This window comes from Solanum verrucosum, unplaced genomic scaffold (assembly GCF_900185275.1).
Source record: "Solanum verrucosum unplaced genomic scaffold, falcon-dt-bn FXZP01000133.1, whole genome shotgun sequence".
Lineage (NCBI taxonomy): Eukaryota > Viridiplantae > Streptophyta > Magnoliopsida > Solanales > Solanaceae > Solanum > Solanum verrucosum.
In genome coordinates this window covers 598,286-623,041 of record NW_026020355.1, presented here as the reverse complement: position 1 = coordinate 623,041, position 24,756 = coordinate 598,286, and the positions used below count along the sequence as shown (strand labels likewise).

The following is a 24,756-nucleotide window of genomic DNA, read 5'->3' as shown; positions in this document are numbered from 1 at the left end:
ACATTTTAGAATTAAAAATGTGCTATTACTTATATTTGTATTAGTTATACTGACATAAGTTAAGTTGAAAAATTACTATAATATAGTAAAATGTTACTAATTCAAAAAGTTAATGTGTACATTATTTCTAATACATCCTACCAAATAAGAATCATTTGGTACTAAGAAAAAGGGGATAATAATTTTGATAAAAAATAAAGAGTTATTTTATTTTGTATTTGATTAGGGGTATTAGTTATAAGTTTTGAACTTTTTAAATTTATTTCGCCATTAGTATTATAATGATATAATTTTATCCTAAAATAACTAATTTCATAAAATATCTGGATACATCAAATAATTTTATTTATTTCATACCAGGTGAAACAACCGATAAGTCTTAAGAGGTAAAGAGTTCTTATAATATCAATTACTTACGAGATGATTACAAATAGAGTAACTTTTATTTAAAATTGAAATTGATTTTTGATAACCTAAGCACAAAATAAGATACGTGTTACAACGTGTTCAAATACAAGTATTTTATACCTAACAAAATTGAGTTTTCACGTAAAATTATTTAAGACGAGCCGATTTGTAGGTGAGTGCGTTTTTCCCACTTCTCTTTTTTTTTCTTGACTTTTTCATTACAACTTAGCCTATTACAAGGTTACAGATGCGTTAACATTTTTCTTAATATAATAAAAGCACAAATCTACATAATTAGCAACTTGTCTAGACTATTACAAGGTTACAAATGCGGACCTAGGTAATGGTTTGTGGGTTTGGATAAATTCAGTATCTTTTTCATAGATTTTATATTTTTATATTAAAAAATTAATTAAATATATATGTATATTAATTTTTAAACCCCTAACAAAATTAATTGACGATTCTAAAGAAAATTTAGAGCCCCAAACTCTTTATCATGGCTCTGCCTCCGCACGTTATAACAAAATATACTAACACAAAGTATTTCAAAAAAAAAAAATTGTTAAAAAGATATGGTATGATTCTTTCTGTCAATCAAATCAACATACATTTAATTTAATTTAATTGTGGTCCATGGACCATTTAGTCAATCAAGAATATCCAGAACAAATCAACATACACTTAAAAATAAATTATAGAAAAATTTCAATACAAAAAACCACATTTTGAAAGTGTTAAAGAACCTTTAGGGACTACAACTATTTACTACAACCACAAACTAGATTATGCTATAGATTAAAATTTATTATTTGCTTTAGGTTTCTCATCCTGAATAAATAAACAAACATATTGGTGATAGAGTTAGATAGGAACTAGAGATAAATTTGAATGTGTAATAAAATTATACATTTAAATTATTTATAACGCATCTTTTATCTCACTTGTAATTTCTACTCTTAAATATTATTCATAACTTTTGTGTGTTTCATTTTCATAATTTTTTATAAAATTTAATTAGTGTTTAAAAAATTATAATATATAAATATAACAATAAAGACATAATGAAGAAATTTAGAAGATCTTTTTTTAAGAAATCATAATTTGTATAGAGAATCAAGTACTCCTACCATAGATAGAGAAAATTAAAACATAAAAAATATTTTCAACGTAATACAATCTATTGTCATTTTAAAATATGACATCTTGTTTTATTTACTTCACCATAATAAATATTTTGTTCTACTACATGAATAATTTGCACTTAAAAAGATGCAAAAAAATAATAATCTATTTTGTATGTTAAAACAAGATATAAAAATATATCATGGTGTACCTGAAGAGAGATATCAACATGGTCTTATATATCCAACACTAACCTCAATATATATAAATACTAGATAAGACTTTATTAGAATAGGAAGTTATCAATTTAAGAATTATTATAACATCGAAAAACACAGATAATTTCACTAGTTAATAATAAAATACAATGGTTAACATGGGTAAAATCGAGAAAAAAAGAAAATTTAGTTAACTGTGCTAAAAACCTTGAAAGTTCAACCTATCAAATTTAAATCTTAAATTCGTCTAAACTCTACCACATTATTATAAAAATCTACTTACATTAAAAGTATAAAGTATTTCAAAAGAATAAGTTGTTGAAAAAATATAGTATTAGTCTTTCTATAAAAACATTTATTTTCATTGAATTGCGATCCATGTACCATTTAATTAATCAAGAATATCCGAAACAAATCAACACACACTTAAAAATAGATAATATGAAATTTTCAATAAAAAAAACATGTAATGTGGAAGTAAGACAATAACAATAGGTGATAAGAGTTAGATAGGAACTAGAGATGAATGTCGAGTTAGGTGATAGATACCCACTTTTACATTCTTATTATTGAGACACTTGTCTTTTAAATGCATTAAATTCCTACCTACTTGATTATTTTGGTTTACATCTTCTAATTATATTGGTCTTCTTGTATACCTACTAATTATTCTTATAAATCAATCTCTCATTTTGAGTATTTATATTTTAAAATTTATGGTTTGAGTATTTTATATGTTGTAGTACAAGTTAATATTATCATTTGAGATTTATTGAGATAGTTTCACTAGATAATAAATTGGACAATTTTGCGAGACAATAACTATTTTCTTCATTATTGAGACCTTCGCTAAAATATATGAATTCAAGATTTGAACCGAATATTCACGATTTGAGTTGGCAATATTCTAATCATTGATCTTCTTGAGTTTATATCATGAATTTCCTTAAAGATTAACCATTAAATTATTGTAATTAATGGTGGAAATTCAGAATATTAATTAGGTCTAAGCCATAGAAACACTAATTATAGGATTTGTGGGACTAATGGGACTCCAACCACCCCCTATGTTTAGACTTTTGTTCGTACTCAAATGAGTTTAAAACATAACATTATGGGTAAGAACAATTTTTAAGCATGCTTATGGATCATAATCACACTATTAAACAAATTGCTAAAATCGATCTAAGAAAGCAACAATATGAGGTCAGTTGTATATATATTGAAAATTCGACCTCAATTGTATGTCACAAAACGACTAGTCACTTTTCCAAAGAGACTTCATGAGAGGACAAAAAAAGGACGTCCCGGGGTCAAGAATTTTTTTCAAAAAAATAAAAATTCTTCTATTTTGAAGTACAACCAGTATTTTTTTAAAAGTACAACCTCACGCTGGGATCCTGTGCTTGTCGATGTCTTAAAAAATAGAGAACTATGAGAGGAAAACCCTAATGCCCCCATAGCATTACCAACCAGTACCATGGCAATCGCCACAATGGCTGGCCACCTCTTCCTTGAGGGGAGCCACCCACCACCTATCATGCCCTCTTATTACTTTGAATTCCTTAAACCCAGAAATACCAAAACCTAACCCTAGTCCTATCAAGGATATTACATATGTTCATGGTGAACTAATTGTGCTTTGGGTCGACGAAGAAGAAGTGAATAACATGATAATACATGAAGATCTTCAGTTTACCATCATAGGAAAGTCCTCCTTTATATGGTTGGCTTGATGAAATTCACAAAATCCTCCCCGTACAATGTGAAGTAAAAGTAGAATGTAAGGTCGGATTTTTGTGTGACAGACATGTATTAATACATCTCATCACCATTGAGGATTATGTTAGGGTTTTACCCTGATTTTCTTATCTTATTTGAACTTTATTTTTTCCTAAAAGAAAAGACAAAACATTATCAGAAATGTTTTTACTTTTCATAAAAGGAAAATATATTTTTCTTCCATATTTGGTTTATTCTTTCCTTAGAGGAAAAATTTGGAGATCTATAAATTGAAGATCCTTATTCTCATAGAATAACACACAAGAACATCCACAATGTAGTCAATAAAGAGTTTAGTTTATGGGGAGATTTTCCCTCAATAGTTTTATTATTTTCTTGAGTTCCATCAACTCTGTTAGAACCATGCGATATGGAGGAATAGAAATTGAGCGAGTGCCCAACTCCAAATTAATACAAAAGTCAATATCCTTATCTGAAGGCATGCCAAACAAATATGCAGGAAATACCTACGGAAGTTCTAAAACCACCGGGATAGACTCCATGAAAAGAGACTCTATGCTAATATTTCAAAGATGAGCCAAGTAGGCCAAATAACCCTACCCCACTAGTTTACTAGCCCAAAGGAAGGATATGATATTTACTAGCTCAGACTTGTACACCCATTCCCACTCTAAGTTTTCCCCACCTGGGATCTCTAGAATTATTGTCTTAGAATTACAATTAAGTACAATAAAACAAGGAGACAACCAAGTCATACCCAAGATCATGTTAAAGTATATCATATCCATAATTACCATGTCTACCCAAGTCTGCAGACACATAAATATCACAGAGCAATCATAATACACATGAGTCACTACAACAGACTCTCTAATCGGGGTAGGAACATAAATAGTGGCTTCAATAATATCGCAAGTTAGGTCAAATCCCAAAGCAAAGCTAACAAATACATAGGAATAGGTGGATCCTGGATCAAATAGCACATAAGTCATTCGGTCACATACAAGAATATTACCTGTGATCACCACATCTAACGCCTCAGCCTCTAGTTTGCTTGGAAAAGCGTAACACTAAGCTCTATCATCATTGCAGGTAACCCTTCTACCTAGTTACACCACTCCTCTCCCTGCATTACTATTTCCTCAGCCTTCACTACCTCCCTGATTACCTTTTTACCCACTTTGTAGACGTCTCATATCACTCTAGTCTTGTGTTGTACCTAACCAACTGCCCGTCGGTGAGGGCATTCTTTCTTTAAGTTCCCCTGCTCACTGTAGTTAAAATATCCATAGTCAAGTGAGGGATTGATAGCTAATGCATAGGAAGGTCCTTGAACACTCTGATTTAGAGACTGTTGTGGAACCCTGAATAACCACTTGTCGAAGTAGGTATCAGATGAGCAGTGTACACCTGCTAACCAGATCCCTTGAAATAAGAATGTCACGATCCAAAGTATACCCTAGATGTGACATGGCATATAAGACCCCAAGAGACCTTATATAAGCCACTTGACACACATATACACAATATAATACAAAAAAGTAGGAAATCTCATATGAATAAAAAAGTTTGACATAAAAGCAGAAATCTATAACAGTCCTGACAAGCCAATCTAGTATATTAAGAAGTGGTCGGGACGTAACCCATACAGAACGTACAACATATGAAAGCTAAAGACATATGAAAGCAATAAATGTGACATTGTCCTCGAAACATGAGGACTCACCAACTCTTGCACTTCAAATGGTCAAGCCGCTAGCCATGAGCGGAAGGAAGATGATCATAGGAACCTACATTAGTGAAACAATGTAGGAACAAGTATGCATTAGTACATGAAATGTACTAATTATGAGGGATATTCATAAAAACATGAAACATGATCATAAGAGGACATAATAAAAGATATGATATGCATGACCAAGCTAAGGATAGTAAAATCTTTAAAGAAACATCATAAATCATAAACATGGTCAATACATCTTAAAATAATGAGTAAAGCTTCATGAAACCTTTAAGAACAACTTAGTTTATTTTGTGGGATATTGGCTTTAACTGACAATAGTCCATGTGAGCTATAACATAAAATCTTATGTGTAACATCTCGCAATTTGAAATAACTAGGAAGAAGCTTATAATTGAAAATAGTCATTTTTGGAAAGAATTAAAAATCTGGAAATTTGATTAAGTTAGGAAAAGTTGAGTTTTTGGTCAACTTCAAACGGCCATAACTTCTAGATCAGAATGAGTTAGGTGTAATTACAGTTATGGTTGGAAAGATATTGGAATGATCTCCAACGCCGCCGACTTTACGCAAATCCGAGTTCGTATGAGTGAGTTATGCACTTTGGAAGTTGGGATGTTGGATTAAGGAAAGTCCAATCCGGATTTTAAAGGGTAGTTTGGTCTTTTCCTTACCCTTTTATTTTAATTCATTTTTTTTGTAATTAATTAGGGGCCTAAGCTGAATTAGATCAGTTTACGGTTTTGGAAAAAGGGTTAGGGTTTTGAGAGAAGAGAAAAGAAGAGGAGAAAGAAGAAGAATCGACAAAATCGTCGAAGTTTAACTTGTGGAATTCGTCGGGGGTGATCCCTACAAGGTATGTGAGATCAGATAGCGTTGGGTTCTTTCACCCACGCGCCAATCATGATTTATTCAGCATAATTTCGTTCTTAAATTTATGGATTTAAGTTCTTGATGAGTTCTTGATAAGTGTTCTTGAAGTTTCATTAAGTTTTGATGTAAAATTCTACTTGGGTCAACTTTAAACAACCATATCTCTTAGAATATAAAGATTTACGTGATACATAACCTATTCAATTAAAGGTAATTGAATCTACTTTCCAACGCCACCAATTTTGCATCAATCCAATATCTGAGTAAAAAGTTATGACTATTTTAGTAACATAATATAGGAAACTAATGCATATGAAAAGACCCCAATACCCTTAGGGGTCATTTGGTGTGATGGATCAGAGGAGTTAATCCCAGGATAAATTTTAAGTACCCCTTATTTCGTTGTTTGGTTGCAAAGCTTGGGATAACTTATCCGAGGATTATGAATTAGTACCGGGATAAGTTATCCCTCACATTGGGTGGTATAGTAATCTCGGGATAACTTATCCCGAGTTAAAATAGGTAAATGACAAATATATCCCTTTAAATCCTTTTTATATATGATTTTTCACATCTATGTATATTTACATTATTTTTAATACCATGTATAATAATATTTACTACTCCTTATTTTTATGATAATTATACATATTTTTCTATTAAAAAATTACACTATATAAATATAATTTTATTTATGAATATATTTGATTAATTCTTATGTTTATTTTATTTTGATTTCTCATAAATTTTCTTTTCTTTAACAAACTTAAGAGGGAAGTTCTATTTTTAAGCTAAATAAGAAAAAAGTTATATTATTAAATACACATGGTACTTATCACGGGGATACATAAACAAAAATATTTAAGTTAAATAAAATAAAAGTTTTATTTTAAAAAATGAATAACTAAAGCTCGCAAAGAAAAATTTAAAAAGTTTAACTAAAGTGAAGGGTAATTTTGTAAATAAACAACTTGTTCTTAAAATTTATCAATATATATTATTTTGAATACAACAAACCAAACATTCAATAAGAAATAATCCCAGAACAACTTATCTCATCATAACTAATCCCAACATAACTTATCCCATCATAACTTATCTCATCATAACTCATATTCAAACCAAACGGCCCTTTAAAATAACTGTTAGATGGTTCCTATGGTTTGGACCTACAGTGGTCAATCGTAGAACAAACTTCAGAAACTCAAAATTCAATCATTTCCCATGAGACCTTTCCAATTTCCAAGGTGTTACAAAGAACCACTATATTGTAGGCATTCTTTGGCCTCTTAGATAATGACTTGGCCTACCTTCCTTCTTAACTCCTTCTATTTTCTTCACAAAGTCGGTCACCTCATTGAAGCTTTTACTTGCAGAGGTCATGTGCACTAACAATACCTGCAACTCATAACTTAAACTGTCGGAAAAAAAATAGATACTCTCCTCATCAGTGTTGACAAACTATGTAGCATAGTGAGATATGACATGAAACTTAGCCTCATAAGCAGCTATAGACATGCTGCCCTATTCGAGAGCCATGAACTCATCCTTTTTCTGGCCTTTCAGAGTGCGAGGTACATACTTTTCTAAGAGCAAAGAATAGAACTAGGTCTAAGTGTGAGGAGGCAAGACTGATGATCGACACTCCACAATAGCTCTCCACCACTTCTTTGCTTTTCCCTGGAGCTAAAATGTTATGAAATCAATCCCATGTTGTTGTACGATGCGCAACTTATAAAACTTGTCATGCCAGTCCAAGATGAACTCAAAGGCATCTTCACTCTAAAAGTAGTGGAACTCTGGAGTCTTCAACTTATTAAGGAACTTATTCTATATCTCATGCTCTATTCCAGTCATCACCGTGCCTAATAATAGATGAGAGAACACACCAGAGCCTGAAGCTTTTATCCATATTAGGGACCAGAGTTGTGATAGAAAAAGTGATTTGAACTTGAATAGTTTGCACTGTGGAAGTGGCTCCCATACCTGCCAACCCACTCAAAAAAGCTAGAACTTGTTGAACCACTTCAAAAGTCATAGGGCGGAGAAATGTACCCATAACATGTGCCTCTACTTCCGGTTGAACATCATCCTCAATCTGAATCTCCACTTCTTCTTCAATACGTTCCCGGGGTAGGGGAAGAGTTTCCTGCCTTGGGGCATTTCATGTCTAATCTCCACCCCCATCAGGGTTTCCCTTCGTCTACCCTTGACCCTAGCTACCTTTGTCTCTTCCTTGCCTCTGTTGCCTCCCCTTGCTACGATTTTAGATGATGGCTTTTCCATTGGAGCTAACTTCCTTGCATCGTTTATCCTTATGTCAACTATCCACGAACAGAAGAGTAAAAGATGTTCAATACCAATTTAGATTGCCAATACCAATTGGAATAAAGTTATATCATGAAGGAAGGAAGAAAATAAAATTTCCTAAAGTCTTGCAGCCTCTTAAAGAAAAGTACATGCGACTTTGTTCCATTTCACAAGATTCTACTAGACTCATTTTGATACGACGAGATCAACGAACCTAGGGCTTTGATACCAACTTTTTCAGGACTCTATCCTATTTTTAGTGACATCCACACTAACCTTTCGATGAAAGAACCATTTTTCTAACCTAACAAACCATAAATAGACACAAGTTACAATATAAAAACACTAAGAAATTATTGAAAACAAGTAAAAATTAAGTTCCCATAAACTCAACAAATCATCCTAACAATTGCAGAATTTAACCCCTAATTCTGAAAGTCATAGTATTAAAACTCATAATAGTCAAGAGTGGGCATGCAACCCCGAAACTAGAAAACCTAAACCTTAATCTAAAATGTTTGTGTCCGAAAATATGGACATAAAAGTAGAGAAGAATCCACGGTAGCCTGGAAGAGCAACTCACCATTGGATTCGAAGGTTAAGTGTATCTCAACTGATGTCTTATATCAACCGCCTGAATATTCCTTGTACTCAATAAAAAAAGAGCAGGTGCATAATTAGTATAAAACTACCATGTATTGGTAGGATCATATGTATAATTTCAAAACATGAATGTAAACAAGTAACTACATAATAGTGATCTAAGCCACATCATGATACAAATTCTATATCACAATATCCTGACTCAACCCATGCATGAAATATGTCCCACATGATAACATAATACACATACCTAATCCTCTTAGAGACCAACATGCAATAATCACATTATGAACAAGTAAACTTGATCCAATCATGGAACCAATAATTTAAACTCAGTTCTCTCATGCAACCCACACACAAATTGTTAGTACACATATGTGTTCCCCGAACCAACCATAATGATTTATTCTAGGCATGATATATGATCCAACCATTAGTATCTCATACCTGTGTGGTACCCGATCCAACCATTAATCACAAACAACTTACACATACACAATCAAAATGAACAACTACACTTGAAACCACAAGTAATTAACAAGCTGATTGCATGAGGTTTTTCACATTCGCCTTTCAACCTCTTCACATTCATTGCACAAGCAATACTAATAAGCAATAGACGTGCATACATTACATTCAAGCCTTTGGAAGATCTAAAGAACCCGAACTTTCCCTTTTATCAATGTCTTGGCTTGCTCTTGTTCTAAACAAATAATAGACACGACAATCAATTAACAATGGCCTAACAATACCCAAATTATATACAACTCACAACTCCAGACCAATTCATTATCATTCTACTTAAATCATGGTTTTTACCACCATTAATTCAAGTCAAAACCTCCCCAAGAGTAATACCTTAGATCCTAAGTCTTAAGAATCAATTAAAAAAATAGGGGAGTAACGAACTTATCTTTATCGAAGAATAAGGTAGAAAATGGGTGGATATTTCCCTAAATTGCCTTCCCTTCTCCAAAGAATAAAGTTGCAAAAAATATGAGGTTTTGGAATAGTTTTGTATTAAATCATGATTTACCCTGCTATAGAGGCCCGACCCTACATAACGACTTTCCACTCTATAGCACCTGCATAACTGCTATAGAAGATTCTCAAACGTCCCGTTATAGTGGCGTACTTGCCGCCATAGCATCTTGCACAAAATTAGAGACTTGAAAACCTACCGAAAATCCCCTATTTTGCAACATTCCTTCAACCCTTGATATTCTATATTAACCCATTACGCCAGGTTCGATTCCGAGAGTCTTACTCATCTGAATTCAATTTTGAAAGGCTTTATGGGTTTCTTAATGTCTTGTCTACCAGAAAATATAATTCAAGCGTAGACATATAACCCAACTCATTCTCGAATTTCCCTAGACCTCACCTCTTCCAAATTTCGTAGGAGACTGACCAAACCTAGGGTTTTTAAGTCACTACCCAAAAAATTTCTGACATAATTCTTTCACCATTGGTCTATTAATAATGACCAGAAAAGGTTGTTACGATTTATAATGTTGTGTTGAATATAAATTATTTAGATATGTTACTAGATATACTCAAATAGTCAAATTTGTATTTCGTGAAATTCTAATTTTGTATACTAATTATATCATCTTATCTACAATTATGTGCCTAAACATCGGACTAGTTTGATAATTTTCTACCTAAAGAATTTTTCATTTAGAGAAAGGTTTTTCTTTTAAATTAAAACATATTAGTTAATTTATTATAAAATTATATTTATTCAAATATACAAGTAAACAACACATTATTGTCATAGTTTTTAAATATAAAATGTTATTTGCAAACTCCAAATCTCTTCGTCAGTCACCACATTTTAATTATGCTGCAGATTGAGGAAAGTAACTTTTATTCAAATATTTATGCAGTTCTTTTATTTTTTACAGTTTATTTTTAATTGACAAAAAACTAAGTTATAGTTAAAAGTTAATTTCTTTAGTCCTACAATTATGTGATGTTTTGCTACTTCGCTTATTAAGATGGTATCTTCCTCTCCTTTTAATTATAGGGATAGTTGTACATAATGACAAACTATTAATGTAAAATAAATAAAGTAGCTACCGTTTCATTTATTTCCTTTGAGGAGCGAAGGTCTCGGCCAGTTTGCTATTAATGGGCCCACCGATTTGTATAAGTAAAAAAATAAAAAACTGACGTTATTCCCTTTTATACAATCTCTTCTTCTCGTTTATATCTCCTATTTTCTTCAATTTCTCCCAAATTTTCTCCCCAAAATCAGTTTGAAAATTCAAATCTTCACCACCACGATCTCAATTGCGATTTCAAAAATTTCAGATACCGCCAAAATTTATCTCAATCGATTAATTTAAATTTTTTGTCTATTTTTTTTTCCAGTTTTTCAAGCTATTTTTCACATCAGTTCATCATCCATACAGAGTTTTCATTCAAACAATGGATGCCCAGTCTCCATCTAAAAGATTCGCAAGAGGTATACACTTGCATGGCGAAAAGTGTTGAACAACCATCGTTTTCCTTGGGTCTAACTCAGAATTTTAGGGAGGTTGCAGGTTCAATGTCCAAATCCAACGTAATGCAAGAGATCAGATCCAAATTAAAAAAAGACCCAATCAGATTGGAGGAAATGAGTGCAAAATCGAAGCAATCCAACATCAGAATTGTGGCGAGAGGTAAGAAAAATATGTCTGATGCTGGGTCAAGTAAAAAAAGAAAAGAAAAAACAACTAATTATATAGATGACAACACAAAAAGAAAGGAAGTGGTTGTTTCTGGCTCATTGGAGCATGATGAGGTATTTGTATAATTATTATTTTTGAATATGTTACGATTGTATATTATTCTTATATTTTCTCTGTTGATTTATGTCTTGTATATGTTTGTTTATACAGTTGTGTATAGTCACTATGTTAATATCCAAACTAAATGTATAAAATAGTACTATTTAACTATACATACAAGGTAAACAAGTATACATTTGAAATTGGTTGTATAATGTATAACAATAATAATTATTGTATTAGTAGTATCACAACAACTTCTCTATATATACAGTATAAACATTTATACATTTGATATAATTTTGTGCATTGTTTTATGTATAAGTTTTTGCATTTGTATAAGGATACTTTTTGTATAATGTTCATTTAGACATATACAATTGCACAAACTTATACACATACATAAATTGTTTGTATTTCACTATACATACAATGTAAACAATTATACATTTGAATTTGTTTGTATAAGTATAATATCAATAGTTATTGTATTAGTAGCGGTATAACAATTTATCTATATATACAATATAAATATTTATACAATTGAAATCAATTTGTATAATGTATTTTTTCTTTATAAAACTTGTATAGGTTATTTTCATTTAAAATCTATTTCTTACATTTTGATATCTGTGTTTGTGTTTTAGTTATGTATACATGTATATTTTAGTAAAATTGTATATGCATTTTTTTCAGGCTATTATGTTTTTAGGCAAAAGAGAATCAACACGCACACCTCATATGCAGTGTTACACAAATATTGAAGTAATGAATGTGTTAGCTGAAAAGCTTTCTGAAACTTAGTATAATCAATTTTGTGGAACCACATGTTTTGCCCAATTGTCTAGCAACCGCAGGTGTCATGTTCAAGCACAACTTTTTAGGAGAATATTTTTGAGAGAGATTGAGGGTAGATAAAAAAAATGCAATCCTGATACATGTAAATGGCACCACTCTTCGATTCACCATTCGTGACTTTGCTATCATATCTGGGTTAAAATATTCAGACAGTGAGAATGATTTTGTCTTTAATAGTGAAGAACCAAACATGATTATTCTTCAGTATTTTGATGTCAGAAAAGCCATCACCAAGAAACAATTGGTTGACAATTTTTCTAACAAGGTTTGGGGGGATAATGATGATGATGCTGTGAAGTTTGCTATATTGTTCTACATACATTCATCCTTTCTGAAGAACCAACAACTACTGTAATTGACTGGAAATACTTTGATTTAGTTGAATCGGGCAGATACATTGACTACCCATGGGGAAAAAGGCTTTTGACCTTCTGATTCTACATTTGCACAATAAGATTAAACATGATGAGAAGTATTACAGGTTATATGGTTTTCCACTTGCTTTGCATGTATGGTTTTATGAATGTTGTTCGAATTTTGATGAGAAAATTGTTGTTAAAGTATCTGACCACATCCCTAGGATCCTTAACTGGAAGACAAAAAAGGATTTTCCTCGTATAAAGTACTTTGCGAAGGGCATGTTCAGAGACGACAACAATTCGGTATGCACTGTATAAATATATGTATAAATTTATGCTCGGTATAAATATAGTATATCTATTATTGTATAAATATATAATTGTATAAATATATGTATCAGTTTGTGCTCTAGAAAAATATATGTATAAATGTGCGCCATATATTAATATATATATAAGTTTTTGTCAATGTATAAATATACCTATAAGTCTGTGAACTGTATAAATATAGAGATCCTATAAATATATCTATAAGCTTATACATTGTATAAGTATACATATAAGTTTGTGCAATATATATATATGCATATGTTATTCACTGTATAATTGTGTGCATTGTTTATGTATAACCTTTTGCATTTGTATAAAGAAACCTTTTGTATAATGTTCATTTAGACATATACAATTGCACAAAATTATACAAATGCATACATCATATTTGAATGATTTATTAATAGATATGTCAATATGAACGTGTCTATAATTTGCAGGTTATTTTCAGAATCTAAGTCCAACTCCAATGGAACTTAAGATTCTTGAATTGCCTCTTGAGTATGTTCAATTAGATCAATCTCCAACAGAAATATCAGCTGCAAATGATTCGGACGCTGATTTTTAGGATCCTCCATCCAAAAATTAACAAGGGAAAAGAAAAAGTTGATACTTGTTCGTCTCCTCCTAAGAAGAAATCAAGGCAGACAGTCACTCCTATTCAGAAGAAGACACCACCCATGATTATTTCAAAGCATCCTTATTTAAGAAAGTCTCCTCGACATGCCAATGTTCTAAAGAGACCCAAGTCACCACTTCCGAAGAGGAAAGCTAAACAACGTGCTAATGTTACTTCCTATACAGGCATTAAGCAAAATGTTGAGATTAAATCAAGTGTTGCTTTTGAAATACCATCCACCAACAAGTCACCTGATTTCAGTATATCGCGTGATGCGTTTGAACAATTCAAAATATCGGTATTGATTTTTTTAACTTTTATTTTATTCAACTACTATTTAATTTGTATATTTAACATTAAAGTTACTTATATATGTCCAATTTCAAATGGAGAAAAAGTTTACTGATTTAAGGAACTTAATTGAAAAGAACTTCAAAGTTGTGTTGGAGTCTATAAAACCAAGAATGCGGAGGATAATGTTTGTTAATAGAGATCAATACATAGATTTTATACATAAAAAAATAAATATACAATTAATATTTTCACTTTAGGGTGATGGTGTAGAAGTTACACATAAACTGCCAATAGCCAGTGCGATCAGTCCGAAGAACCTTCTCGACATTCACCTTCTGAATTGAACTGCCAATCTATTTAGAATGATCTAAATGATCAATAGGTATTATACTTATTTATCGTGTTGATCATTCAAGCTTTTATGATGTTTTGTATATAATGTATATTTTCTTAAATCTTCTGCAGAAGGTTGTTCGAGTAGCAATCCCATCATTTAATTCAGAAGTTAGTATTCATCAGTCACATTTACAGTCTCCAGCTGGACACTCAGGATTTAACCCTTTAGGTCAACAATTCAACACTCCTGAGCCACAAGTAATTAATTAATTTTGTGTTATAAACAACATTATTAATTGTTATATACAATTAAACTAAACATACATATACAGTTTAAATTTTTTCAAATAAATAACATACATATACATATACGTATACAAATATGGTTAGTATACATATACAATTAACTAACTATCCAACACATGTATAATTATCAATTGTATAATTTAATATCAACATTCAATTTGTATAACAAATTGTATAATTATGTCATTATTAATATACCAAGTGATATTTGTTGCGGGTTCACAACAATTCTGAGGTTCCAATCACTTTTGAGGTTCAGAACACTTCAGAGTTTCCAAACATTTTTGAGGTTCAAAACACTTCTGAGGTTTGAATTTGCCAACAACTATTTTTTTATTTTTATAATATATAAACATTTGTTTATATTACATCTATTATATATTTAGAAGGAAGATTGTCAAAATGTTCTAATTGAAGTTAACAAAGAGGGATCCCAATTCATGAATGATCAAGCAGACTTCAACAATTCATCATTTGCATGTAGTTCTCAATTTTTATCTTCATAAATTTGACTTTATAATTGTATATAATCTGATCATTTGAATTCTTTTTTGTTTATTATTTTATAACAACAGGATTTATTGAATGTTATATGCGATCAAACTGAAAAGATGGAATTTTTTTTTTACAAATATAAACAAATCAGGATCATTCGATGCCAATAAATTAATTGTTGAACAAGTTTTCATGTGTCCAACACCTCTTCAGATGATACATGATGACCAATCAAACCTTAATCTAGAAAGAAGCATGGTGTTACATCATTTGTTAACTGTGGACGAGCACACACAGTTACCAATTCCTAGGGAAAGGCGTCCAGGCCCATTCAACACATCACCTTATGTGACATCATTCAGATCAGAGTCTGGTACAACAAAATTTATTGTTTACACAATAATACAAACATACTAATAAATGTTAGTCTTATAATGATTATTTATGACTTTATACATTTCGTGTAGTTCATCAAGGTTTCCTTTCACGTTTGATTTGAAACATCCATTTGTTTCAATGTGTGGATCTTACAACTCTGTATATGCATTTCTGGAAATGGTTTAATGAAGGCCTTCTTGTTAAGCATAACACAAAGTAAATCATTTTGTAATTACTAAATATACAGATTTAATTATATATATGTATATTTGTATAAAGTTTTACTTTGATTTTGATTTTGTTAGAAAGGACAAAGAAGAGCGATTCAAAAAGAAAAAGGTTGTCTTACAAATGTGGTTTAATTTTGAAATTGTCATTTTTTGAATTGGTTCTATAAGCTTGCATACAAAGATCAATTGCTTGATGACTCGGTAAGTGTGATATTATTTATTTCATTATACAATTGATATATTCTGTATAAATGACAATTTTGTACAAATTATAACTACTTATTTTTACAGTACATAGATGTCATTTTGTATTACATACGCAAACCAAGTACTCCGACAACAACACATTCAGTTTTATCACTGTCGATTGCAATTTCAATAATTTGATTCACAACATCTGGGATGCTTATTATAACTTTGAAAGTAATATCAATAAGGACAGTACGGAGGGTCGATTATTGAGTACATTAATGGATACAGAATGCATGTTGCTGCACCTTGGCACACAGTTGATAACATTCTCATTCATGTTAACGTCAAGGAGATCTTTCACTGGATTTTTATCATTGTGTCCCTTAATGATAGATGTATACAGATCTATGATTCTCTTAGTGGTGGTGCCCTACACGATTCAAAAGTTGAAAATGAGATCAAGAAATATGCACAACTTATTCCCATGTATCTATCTAAGTCTGGTTTTTACGAGAAAAAAGACATTGACATGTCTTCACACCCGAAACACAAGTCCCACTCTGAATTTGACTCGTTTGAAATGATTTATGTCAAGGATATACCACAACAAACTGAAGGAAGCCTGTAAGTATTATTATGGTTATTTTTATTTCTATTGTTATTGTTAATTTTATACTGACCATACAATTTGATGTGTTTTATTTTCAGTGATTGTGGACTATATGTTGTTGCTTATGCAGACCATATTAGTAATAGAAATGGGGTTCTAAATTCCTTCGATTCAGAGTTCACACGTATTCGATATGCTGCATTATTGTGGAATTATGGAATGCAAAAGATCCAAGTCGATGCCACTAGTGACAGCGAGGCACCAGAAAGGTCAATCAGAATTAACAGGGATTGCGATAGCAGTGAAAAGATCACAATTAATTAGAACAGTAGTACTAAATTTTTGTTTTCTTTTGTATATGCAAATGACATGAATAATAAGCTTAAATGTTTTGAACTTCCTAGTTTTTTTTGTTGTAATATACTCGTTTGATAATTTAATTCTTTTACTTCTTTGTTTTTTGTTAATTTCATTATATATGCAGTCTAACACTTTAATAATTATACAAACCAACTTATACAATGTATATTTATACATTAACTCTATAAATTTAGGAATATGTTTTATGCTGAGTGTATATATATATATATATATACACACACATTGTTAGGCTTATACAGTCGTTCATAAAGTATAAATATACAAACCACTTAAATAACAACGTATATTTATACATTAACTGTATAAATTTAGGAGTATGTTTTATGTTGAGTATATAAATTTTATGTTGAGTATATAAATATACATTGTTAGGCTTATACAATCGTTCATAAAGTATAAATGTACAAACTACTTAAATAATAACTTATATTTATACATTAACTGTATAAATCTAGGAGTATATTTTATGTTGAATGTATAAATATGCATTGTTAGGCTTATACAATCGTTCATAAAGTATAAATATACAAACCACTTAAATAACAACGTATATTTATATATTAACTGTATAAATCTAGCCAACTTATACAATCGTTCACAAAGTATAAATATAGAGTGTACATATACATTTTCTGTTCAAAAAGAGGAAAATATTTCAATAGAATAAATACACATAAAATTATTTGCACTAGCATAAATACAAAGAGAATAATATGTTCAATATAACTTATACATATACAATTTCTGTATATGATGGACAATATATACTACAACGATAACTCATACTATATACAAGAGCATGAATACAAAAAGAAGAACAAAAATGCTCACTGTTAATAGGACATAACAACTTTATTCCATCATCACCATTCCTACTCATATAGTTTTAAACACAAAACCAGTTGCGAATAACATTCAAGTATTTATAAAATCCAATATTACACTCCAATATAATCAAAAGAGCTCATTAAACTTCTTGAGGCCTGTTTCAACATGAACGCCTATTGTGACCTGTAACTTCACATGTGCTACATGTACACTTCCCTTTGAGACCAAGCAATTCACGTGTTATTTTTGTACAAGGTTTCTCTTTTGGCCTTCCTGGAGGTCTTTTGAATTTTAGAGGCCGAACTTCACCATACATTATGTATTCAAGTATCACCCATTCTGCTACATCAGGCAAAGGATAAATCGATATCTCATAAATCTTCAAAATTGTCATTGGTTTGTACAAATTCGAGCAATATCCATCAGCTACTAGACTTTTTCACTTCAGTACGGCCCAAGCATGTTCACATGGTATTTCTTCGTATTGAAACTTTCCACAACTACAACCACAAAACTCCTATCATCATTAGTCACATTGTGTATATATTCAGTCGACGACACAACTTGTTTCATACAAACATATTTATGTATATGTATAAGTTTATGCAATTGTATATGTATTAATTCTAACTGTGTGCATAACTGTCTTTATACAATTTTAAAATAATTAATTACTGATTAATCAATATTAGATATACATAAACCATACCCCCATTCGTGTGCTCATTGCTTCATTTTCAACCAGTATATTTTGAAAATTTTCAATCAACGAAGTAAATGTGCATGTTGCCTCATGTTTGTTGTCATGTTTCCATCTCCCAAACATCAGTCTAACCTCTTCCAGAAAATTAAAAATTGATAATTCCTTCGCAGACACTAGTGCACCATTTATACTCTTTACAATATTAGATGTCATAGCCCATCCCCGATGAGTTTCTGCATGACACCTTGACCACTTATCATATCCAGCTAGCTTCAAATATTCTTTAACACCTACATCAACCTTTTCTACAGTATCCAGTAGCCTATCAAACTCAAGTTTATTACATGTCTTTGCCATTATATAAAATACAGGACTTAGCTCCTTGGAGGATTTTCTAAATTTCTTTTCAACATTACCCCACAAATGCCACATACAAGCATAATGCGACACATTATTATACACTCTTGTCACTGTCTTTATAATGCTCTCATTTCTATTAGAGACAACACGCATATTACTCTTTTCCCATAAGCCTTCCTTAGTTGTACAAAGAACCAAGTCCAAGCAGCGTCATTTTCCGAATCAATGATACCATATGCCAGTGGGAAAATATGTCCTACATTTATATTTATATACAAATTAACATAAAATAAAAAATATACATACAAAAACATACTAAAACATACCTTCTCCATCCGTCCCATTATACGATCCTCTTAGGTGACTTCCATCAACAACGATTACAGACCTGCAATGATCAACGCCTTGTATGAAACAATTCAACGCAACAAAAAGATATAAGAACTCATTTTTGTCGATTTTCTTCAGACGTATATGCGAGCCTGGATATGTAATATCCATCATATACAAGTATGCATGAAGTTTGTTGTAAGATGCAGAAGTGGTGCCCCTCAAGGAAATCAGAACCTTCTCTTTAGCCCTCCAAGCCAACGAGTAATTAACATCAATTCCCAGATATATTTTCACATCACTTCGAATATCAGAAGGTGTATATTTTCTCTTGTGATCAACAAGCTTAGGCTTAACAATCCCACCAATCAGCATGCTTGTTGCATGTTTTTGTGAATATACTTTATCCTTCAAAGGACAAGTATGATCTGTATTAAATGCTCAGATCCTAAACATTCCAGATTTGTTGATATTTAATGCTTTCATTAACCACTCACATTCATCAGAAATGCATACCAGCGTATAGCTACATCAACAAATAGAGCATAACACATCAATATACAAATAATTAAAACAAAATATACAGTTATGTATTTGTATGTACAAACTATTTACCTGATTGCATTTGACCTCATTGTCATATATTGAAATCTCTTTTCAATTGCATATTTTTCCATCACAGATTTTAAAGTTGCTTTGTCCTTATACACTTGGTCAACCTCTACGTACTTATTACATGGATCTGAAATGACTCCATTGCAGCTCCCTGACCCAAAACACAAAGCGGCTCTACCAATTCACCAATTGACATCTGCCTAGTCTCAAATTCAGCAATACCATCTATACAAATAGATCTAACCATACCCTTCTCCTGATTTGAACTTTACAGTTCAGTGGTATTGTTACTATTATCCAGTTTGCTTATACAAATTGGATACTTTGTTGAAGTCATTTGCAGCCTTTTTAAGCATGATATACACTCTAACACCCATGTCGTTGTGAATCAACATTAGTGTGTTGCTTTCTTCAACCTTATACTCAATTTTCAGCTTGATCACATTCATATCAACCCCGAGTTGCATTGCAATAACATTATACAACTCCTTATACAATCAACTTTCTTTAAAAATCACCCCCTCAATTGTATAATCAACGTAACAATTGCCACTGTCCCATCTACCAGAATACATAAACAACACAACTTATGAAGCCATTTTTAGAATTTCTGTATAAAAAAATTAAATATATATACATATACATTTATATGATTGAGAATCTCAACAACAAAAAGAACATATCCTTATACAAATTATAGTGAATTCAGTTTTTCAGTTATATACATATTCCCATTATATACTTATATAAATGATTATATACACAAATTAAAGCTTTATACAAATATACAATTGACAAACCTAAAATAATTGACATATACATATACCTATTATATATAAATATACATAATCAAATATCCAAAATAAGGACGAACCTGCACTGTATAAATATTCAAATTCCAATAAACAATCAACAGTTTCATATACTTATACAACTCACAACAACACTAATATGTATATGTATATAACTTACAAATTCAAATAAATTTCATATACTTATACATCTCACAACAACACTAATAGGTATATGTATATAACTTACATCGAATTTAGTTTTTCATTTATATACATATTCTGAATATACACTTATATAAACGATGATATACAGAAATTAAAGCTATATACAATTTACAAAATTATATATCCAAAATTAGGATGAAGCTGCACTGTATAAATATACAAATTCGAAACAAATAGTCAACAGTTTCATATACGAATTATACATATCTTACTGAATCATATCAAAACACCTATACGTATAAACTCTTTACAAATCATAATACAATTTCATCTTCATTCATAGTTTCGACACCAAATATACAAATCCGAACAAAAATATTACTGTGAAAAAAGTGAATCTCCGTTCAAAAATTCAAAATAATCAACAATTTCATCCAGAAAATTTGCAAATCACAAATTTTCTTAGAATTCAAATTAACTATACAAATCATAAGTGTTAAACTCTATTACGAACAAAATATACATCTCTAAATCTCTACATTCAATTGAAATTGATGAAAGTTTAAAAGGAAATTTGATTTTGAATACACGCTGAACACCAATTTCGACCAGAAAAAAAAAATCAGAGTATTTTTGCATCATGAAATTACCTCCTGTTGTTATCTCTAAAATCAATATGATCTCGATTGTTTGTATAGTACCGTCAACAACTTGATCGATTTTCTGAATTGAGTTACAATGGAGTTCTTACTTTTGAAGAAAACGTAAAAGGAAGGAAATTTGATTGAAACATAATGTGCGTGACTTCAACGATTTTTTTCCTTTCTTTCTAATCGAAATTACCGCTTTTTTATTTAATTTTAAAAAATCAAAATGTATATTAAATTGAAGGAATATCGAGATATACAGAAAGACAACTTCATAGCAAACTAAAATTTTGCTATGGAGTGCAATTATATAAACTATTGTCATAGCATACAATTATGAATTTTATATTTACTACACATAAATTTACTCTTAATTATATATAGATAGATAGATATTGATTTGTTTTGCTTGATTCATAAGAAATTACTTTAGATTTATTGTTTGATTTGTATACTTTCTAAACAAGCCCCAAACGTTCTCAGTGCAATTTTCAAAATTTTAATGTTTTCTTAATATTTCTTAGTTTAATTAACAATCTAAAGAAAATCATTAATAATACAATTCACATGGTGATCTTATTAGTGCACATGAAAAAAGTTCAATGTATTTTATGTGGAAATTAGTCATACTTAACTTTCATTTCATCTTGGATAAAAAAAACTCGAATTCTTCATAATTGTTTTTTGAATGACACTCTAAAAATATAGTAATTGACGATAAAAGTTTATACCTTTAATACTTTTAAAAAAATTATATTTAAGCGCAAGACTTATTTTATTGGTTAAAGAAGACAAAATCATAGCAAAATTAGACAAAAATATGCCCAAACCGAACCCAAAATAAAATATGTTAGAAAATCCAATGATAAGTAGTCCACCATCTAGTAGTAATACCTTATACTACCATTTCTAATCTAAATGCAATAAGGGTTTCCTAGTCCAGCAGCTCTCCTCCTTCAATGTGATGACTCCTCATTTAATTTGATATTTTTGAAAAATAAGTCCAAAGAATATTTCAAGTGAAATAATATTTTTTACTCAAAAAAATTATTTTATTTTCACATGAAATTCATGTCAAAAAACCTGATCGCAAATGAGAAAAATTGAAACTTTTATATTCATTTCCTGTTGAACCAAAATACGTATAAAAGCTTCATTTGTCCTATTTATTTCAAATCATTCCATCCTAACAAATGGTTCCACAAAAATCAAAATCTTGATATAGTATTAAAATTGAGAGAAAATTATCAAATTTTAAAAAAATTGTAACTACTTTTGGACTCTTTTTAAAAAATTTAAATATATGAGTTTGAGGCTATTTTATTAACTTCAAAATTCTGTACAAAAAGACCCAACGAGCCCAAAACAAACATCAGTCAAAGAGAAAAGGCCTATTTACATAGATAATGCATTATATATATTTATTTACGAGTTATAGCATATCTTTTACTCTTACACAAATTAGCCTTATTTTTCTTACCAGAAATAGCTAAATACATATTTGATTTAATAGTCTCTTTTTTTTTTGGCAAAAAGGTTTGAAATATATTCGAACTTTGGCCGAAATTGTTGTTACGATGCCGAACTTTGAAAATGACATTTTACCCCCTACACTATTTAATAGTGTATTTTAAAGGTATATATGTGCCCACGTGGACATCATAAATATTGCATAATTATAAATAGTAACGTGTCCATGTGGGCATATATATACCTTTAAAATACACTATTAAATAGTGCAGGGAGTAAAATATCCTCCATAAAGTTTGATATCATAACATCAATTTCGGCCAAAGTTGAAGTATTTTTCAGACCATTTTCCCTTTTCTGTGCTTCTTTCTTTCTCCCTCCATTCTTCTCTTATTTTTTTCTTCTGTCTCCCTCTCTTTCTCTTTTTTTTTTTTTTTAAAGGTATTCAATTATTTTAATTTAAGACTTGATTTTGAATTGATATTATTATAAATAATTTTAAAAAAATGGAACTTATATATTAATATTTAAGGATGTTTGGTGAAGACTAAAATTTATTTATTTTGAAGATATTAAAATATGAAGATTTTTTTTGACGTCATTAATAAAATAAATAAATATAAATTATACTAGTAATACATTTTGAATTCAATACATTATACATATTATAGGCATTTTTCATGCATATGGTGACTATATAATTAATATATTTATAATTCTATACTATTACATTTTGTCACGATCCAGATCGTTGTGATTAACACCCATAGTAACCCTCCAGTGGGAGAACCATTACTACAATCCAAACTAAACAACTTAACCAAAAACTATGCATTTAAAGATACGGAAGTAGGTTTAAATGACCAAAAGAAATACGAAGTTCCCATAAACTCCAAAGGTTTAAACAAATAACTTAACCAAACTAATGCGGAAGAACAACCCCTAGAATCTGAAAGTCATTGTACCAAAACTCTACTAACGACAAGTCTAAGAACAAGGGGTACAACCTTGAAACTAAACAAACACCTTGAACAAATAGTCTGAGTCCGAAAAAAGTGGACTTAAATAAGAAAGATCCATGGCAGCCTGAAAGAACTGGCTCACCCTTGAATCCGGTCACGCTCAATAGTCACCTAGCTAAGGTCTATCAATAGCCGCTTGAAGATGCCCTATACTCAACAAAGAACAAGCAAGTGCAGTATCAATACACAACCACAGTATACTAGTAGGATCACACGGCTATCCCAATAAGTGAAACACATGCAAGTAACCACAAAATTATAAAACAAGCATATACCGAACATATACAATATTAGTCATCTTTTCAGGATCAATGTAGCATTCTATGTTCTAAATAATACACATTGGTTATCATTTTAGAACAACAAACAGTCTTTCAACCTCAATCACTATTATATATGAATGTAATCATCACAAGTAGATACACAACACAATTCAATGGTCCTCTCACGAAACCCAATTCAATGGTCCTCTCATGAAACCCATACCAAACTATTAGTGTACCGGTACGTGGTATCCGATCCAAGTTAGTGTGTCGAATCGTGACACTCATTCTAATGTTTATGTTAGTACGTGGCAACCGATCCCAGTTAGTGTGTCAGATCTTGACACTCGTTCTAGTGTTTATGCCGGTACGT

At 30.7% G+C, this 24,756-nt stretch overlaps 2 pseudogenes; both read right to left on the bottom strand.

Annotated features, from left to right (window-relative positions):
* Nucleotides 1-18,153: 18,153 nt before the first annotated feature.
* On the bottom strand, nt 18,154-18,930 carry LOC125837681 (uncharacterized; annotated as a pseudogene).
* A 92-nt stretch (nt 18,931-19,022) lies between these two features.
* Nucleotides 19,023-19,893, bottom strand: LOC125837696 (uncharacterized; annotated as a pseudogene).
* Nucleotides 19,894-24,756: the final 4,863 nt, after the last annotated feature.